This window comes from Talpa europaea (assembly GCF_964194135.1).
Source record: "Talpa europaea genome assembly, chromosome: 13".
In the NCBI taxonomy this organism is placed as follows: domain Eukaryota; kingdom Metazoa; phylum Chordata; class Mammalia; order Eulipotyphla; family Talpidae; genus Talpa; species Talpa europaea.
Window position 1 is genome coordinate 32352335 of NC_140080.1, and position 5610 is coordinate 32357944.

The following is a 5610-nucleotide window of genomic DNA, read 5'->3' on the forward strand; positions in this document are numbered from 1 at the left end:
TCAACTGCTGCGCCACCCGGGAGGCCCTGATAGCTCTGTCTTTAACCCCTGTGCCACCAGGGAGGCTCCTGCCATGATAAACTTTCTATAATAACTTTGCTTTCTGTGTACAAATCAGTGTTAATTTATATACATTTATATAAAAAATACAGCTGTATACAAAGTAAAGAATTTTAGTTTTATATTAGGTAAAGAATTTTAGAAACATTATTCCTAGCTTCAAGGAGTGAATTTATATAAACAAAATCCAAAAGAGGGCCTCCCCAGTGGTGCAGTGGTTGAGCGCTGGGTTGCGAAGCTGGCTGCAGCCTCTGCAGCGCTGGTTCGATCCCTGGCTGCTCCCCGGCCACCGGAGGAGGGTCCCACATGGCGCGCAGACCTCTCCTGCAGCCCGCTGCTCTCCTCAGCAGTGTACTTCAGTACTTCTGCCTGCTCTGCACCCTGCTCTGGCTCTGGTGAATTCACTCACCCTCCTGTGCTTCTGACTGTACCCAGTGCTTGTATGTATAAATCAATCAATCAATCAATCAATCAATAAATAAATAAATAAACAAATCTTAAAAACAAAACAAAACAAAAAAAAAACCAAAACAAAATCCGAAAGAGTTGCAGTGGCCAAAGGACTCAAGCTTACGAATATTAGATCTGTGTTTTGTCAGATCCATGAACAAAATTTTAAAAAGCAGTCAGTATAAAACAGTGGCTCCCAGTAACTTCTACTTTTATCTTCTTCAGAAGTTAATTCAATTCAGTTTGCTTCATTTTTGGAAACCTCACCAAAATTCTCCACAAGATCTGGAACTTCATCATCATCCTCTTTACAATCCTTTTCAAGGAGCAAGTGGTGCGGTGCTTGTTTCCATCCACATATTGTTTGGTCAGTGCGTCAACCAGTTTCCTTAAAATTAGTCGGACTGTCTGCGCTAAGCTGGGTTAAGATACTGGGTAGTATTTTTGTCAGCTGCTTTGTTTTTCAGCATGACCAACGTGATATGGTGAAAGTGTTTGCTACCAGAGATGCCTGAGCTTTCAGATTGTTAAAGTGGATCACTGTTCCTTGGTTTGTGAATACATTCACCTCTTCAATACCAGAGATATTGTTTACCCTTAACTTCTTTAAAGAGAACTGAAGATTTTTCTAATCATCTGCAGTAGCTGTTTTATGAACCACTTTCTTCTTCCTTGGAGCAGTACTTTTCTCACCAGTGTGCACTTGTGCCTGTAATTTGGCCAGTTTCTCCTGGTTCATGATAATATTTTTCATCTCATTGGAGCAGAAAAGGGACTGTGGGGTTGTGGTGGAAGGAGGCGGGGGACAACGACAACTAGTGTTGACACTCGGGGTCTTTGGCCGACCAGCTGAGATTAGGCACACACACTCGGGGACACAGATAGTAGCTCAAGAAAGCCAAAGTGAAGCCCCCCACCTCCTTTTAAAATGAATCATCATAATGAAGGTGATGTTGTATCTCATAGCTTAGATTAGCATTTCTTCTAATGAGAAGTAATGTTGCATATCTTTTTGGGTTATTGGCCATTTTTGTATTTCTTTGGAGAGATGTCTGTTCAAATCCTTTGTGTATTTTTTTTTTCCTTAAGTTATTGAGCTTTAGGATTTCTTCAGGTTACAAATTGATACTCGCACAAATGACTTACAAATTATTTTTTTCCATTCTCTGGGTTGCCTTTTGCTTTGCTGATGTGTCTTGACATAGCTCAAGTTTTTATTTTGGTGAAGTCCAATTTATCAGTTTTTTTTGTTGCCTGTGTCTTTGGTGTCATATCCAAGAAATCATTACCAAATCTAGTGTTGTAAAACTTTGGCCTTAAGTTTTCTTTTAAAAAGTTTATGGTTTTAGCTTTTACATTTAGGTTTTTGATCCATATTGAGTTGTTTTGTATATATTAGTAAGGTCCACTTTCATTCTTTGTTTATCCAGTTTTGCCAGCACCATTTGTTGAAAACACTGTCCTTTCCTCATTGAATGTTAAACTCTCTTGTTGAAGAGCATTAGACTGTATATGTGAGGGTTTGTTTCTGGCCTTTCTATTTCATTCTGGTAGTATGTATGTCTGTCTGTGCCAGTACCACACTGATTTGATGACTGTAGCTTTGGAGTAAGTTAATGTTAGATTAGCTCTTGAAGCTAATGTTTTGTACATTTATATTTTGAGGTTTAGTTATATGTATATGCTGTTGTGAAAATAAATTCATTTAACTTTTCTGTGTCTTGATTGTGGAGGTGTTTACACAACAGGTTAGCTTTTCAAAAACATAGAATAGTACACCATAGTGAATTTTACTGTACTTAAAAAGTAAAAAACTGGTAAAAGGTTTATTCAGATTTTTTTTTTTTTTTTTTTTTTTTGCAGCATTGTCTATCTAGATAGAGATAGTGAAAAACATGAAAGTACTATCCTTTCTGCTTTCCAGCCCAGGTCTTTGTTTTTGTCTTGAGTGACTATGATACCACTCTTTAATTTGTAAAGGAATTTTGAATATACTGTGATATTGGAGGATTTAAATCTTATTAAACAATGTTCTCTTAAGAAAAAATGTTAACTGTATCAGGCATTTGTGAGAATCTCACAGAGCAAACATTTGCCCAGATGTCACTGTGTCTGTTTCCAGACCTTGAGGGTGTTATTAGTGAAGTGTTGTGGTAGGCTTGGTCCCCTTGTTGTGGAGAAGTGGATAGTCTGGTTTGACTTGCCATTATCTCATGTGGTTTGTTCACTTGCAAGAGCACTGTGCTAAATCTATCCAATACTGAAAGTTTAAAGTGTGCAGAAATAACCATGATTTAGAGTAAAGCTTCAATATTGTCTTTGTTGCAACCTCTGAATGACCATTATTTATTCTTTACTTTTTTATAACTATCAAACATTTTTTATCTCCATGCCCCAACCCTATTTCTAATGGAGCTTGAAATTAATAAGCATTTCTATTTATTTTTTGATAGATTGTCATCTATTAGCCCCACTTTGTGATTAGGATTTAATTTGTGCTTTTTCATTGGCTACAAGTTTGGAGTAATACATATCATGTAAATGTAGTTTGAAAGGCAACTTTGAGTGTTATTCTATATATTTGAAGCAAAGATTTGATTATTTGGAGCAAGTATTGTATGAGTAGTGTCATTTGGGTTTTTAAAAAATTTATCAGGTTCATGTTTCCATTGTAAAAGATGAGAGGGTGTTATTGTGGAAATTATTGTAATTTGCATCTGAAAAAATACTTTTAGAAGACTTGAAGACTTTACTGAAGAAAAAATTGTTTTAAATTAGAAAAAATACTTATTTTTGTAATGAGTAATTTAGTACACTTAAGTCTTACTGTTAAATAACTGGATTTATTCCTTAATTACTAACTTAGACAAGTTCTTTCATGAATTTCCGATTCTAGTTTATTATAGGGATACAAACTGGATTTGCCTTATTTCTTGTTCTGAGATTGCATTTTTAAATATTGTCATAAATAAGTGTACTATCAATTTTATCTTGAAAAGATTTTATTAATATGGTTTATATTAGTGTTTGAGAGGTGATTTTGAAGATATGAGTTGGAAAGCCTGGTTCATGTTATCATATCGGTTTATAAGATTACATAATCTTACAGGTTTATTAACTAGGTTAGACTGCAGAGTGTTCTTGAAACTGGAAGTGCTGTCATAACTCAGAAAATGCACTCAAGGTGGTCCATTTCAAGTGACATGAAGGATAGGCGCTTTTGCTTATAGTCCATTTGCCCTGTGCAACTCAGATACATGATTTCTTTCTAAGTATTGTTACTATTCTTTCATGGTATGTTGAATATTCATTATGTTAAATATTTCAATATTAATCCAGACTTTTAATCTTAGTTTGTGAAAAATGATAGTACATTGAATAAGGCAGAAGCTGTGAAAGGGTAAGTTACTATTACTGATGAGTCAGTGTTCTTTGGGTTTTCTATTCCTGGGGAATCTCTAAATTGGTAAAGGCTTCCTGTAATCATCTGTTATCATTTTCTTACTTCCTTGGACCTGGGGGGGAGGTTATCATTTTCTCAGAAAAACTCCGGATTGACTTTGAAGTGTATCTTTAGAAACCTGTCATTTTGCAGAGAAGTGGCTAAGTGAAATGTGAATTTGATCCCATGGGAGAAGGAGGGAAAATCCAAGGAAATCCTTGAGAGAAATTTAAGCTTGTTTGGGGTCATTCAGATGAGTGGAAGATGTGGTATTTTCTAGATCTCTTTATTGAGGCAGGTCTAAGACAATATTTAATTTGCTATATCAGTTGCAACGGGAAGGGTTTAGTTAAATATTATAAAAGCCTGCCTTTCAAAGCGGGTGCTGGATAAGAGATGTTAAGGATGTTTAAATCACCATTGCTAGCTTCAAGAAGTTTACACGCTTCCTTTTATTAGCTAAAGGGATTATGCTAAAGTATTACTAATATCACTGATAGGTAAGAATTAGCAGTCTATACCCATTTGTGCTCATTTCTTTATTTCTTTTTGCATGTATCGGTGTTGCTTGATGAAGCCAAAAACAGAGCCAATTCAGTTAAACATTAGTAGAATGTTTGCAGATGAAAGTTGTGCTCAATAGAGCCATGGTCTCTGCTCAGAGGAGTTCATAGTTTGATGGGAGACAGACAGTGATGAAGTGTGGTGTGGCCAGACGTGGTTCTTGTCAAGTGCTAGGCTAACTCAGAAAAGAGAGAACAAGTTCTGGGGAATCAGGACATTTGTGTGAGTCTTGAACACAAATGAAAATGTGTGGCTCTGGGTGAAGGAAGGGGTTGTCTAAAGGTCTGGACACATGCAGGTGCACTGTAGGAGCTTCGTGGTGTAGAGGCAGGTGACGAGGCTCACAGGCTAGTGCAGTTCAGGTTTGTTTGCAGGAGTTTTGGTCTCATTCTGTCTGTGGTGGGGAAGAATTCTCAGGGAGAATGCTTGGAAATGAGACTTCTAGATATCTAAATTAGGACCTAAGCCATAATGGTTAGGAGAGTGAGATATTTATTGAGGTGTAGAGGAGGGTGAGGGAAGAGGTGGAAAGAGGGCCCTACAGTCACCCTATGAGGGACCTGGTTCAGTGGAGATAGGTTAGCAAAGATGAGCAGGCCACAGAAGATGGTTGGTTTGGGGGCCTGTGGAGTTTGGGGAACTCAGTTCAGCAGTTGTATGCATGGAGAAGGCCTTTAGATTGCAGACATGATGCTCTGACCGTGAAGGCATTTGGTGGCCATTTTAGGCTTTCACTGTGTTAATGGTAGAGGTGGTGGTTGCTCCTTTTTTTGGTGTGGGGGAGGATGGCTTCAGGATTATTTCAGCAACTTTTTTCTTTTTTTAAATTTTTAAAAAAATTTTTAAATATTTATTTATTTATATAAGCACTGGGTACAGTCAGAAGCACAGGAGGGTGAGAGAATTCACCAGAGCCAGAGCGGGGAGCAGAGCAGGCAGAAGGACCAAAGTACACTGCTGAGGGGAGCAGCGGGCGGCAGGAGAGGTCTGCGCGCCATGTGGGACCCTCCTCCGGTGGCCGGGGAGCAGCCGGGGATTGAACCGTGTTGCAGAGGCTGCGGGCAGCTTTGCAACCCAGCGCTCAACCGCTGCGC

General features: G+C 38.1%; 1 pseudogene across 1 annotated transcript; it reads right to left on the reverse strand.

The window, feature by feature from the left end:
* Positions 1–277: 277 nt before the first annotated feature.
* LOC311183101 (transcription factor BTF3-like) lies at positions 278–1249 on the reverse strand (annotated as a pseudogene). Its single transcript has one exon. The product of its transcript is annotated as a transcription factor BTF3-like (transcript).
* Between the last annotated feature and the right edge of the window lie 4361 nt (positions 1250–5610).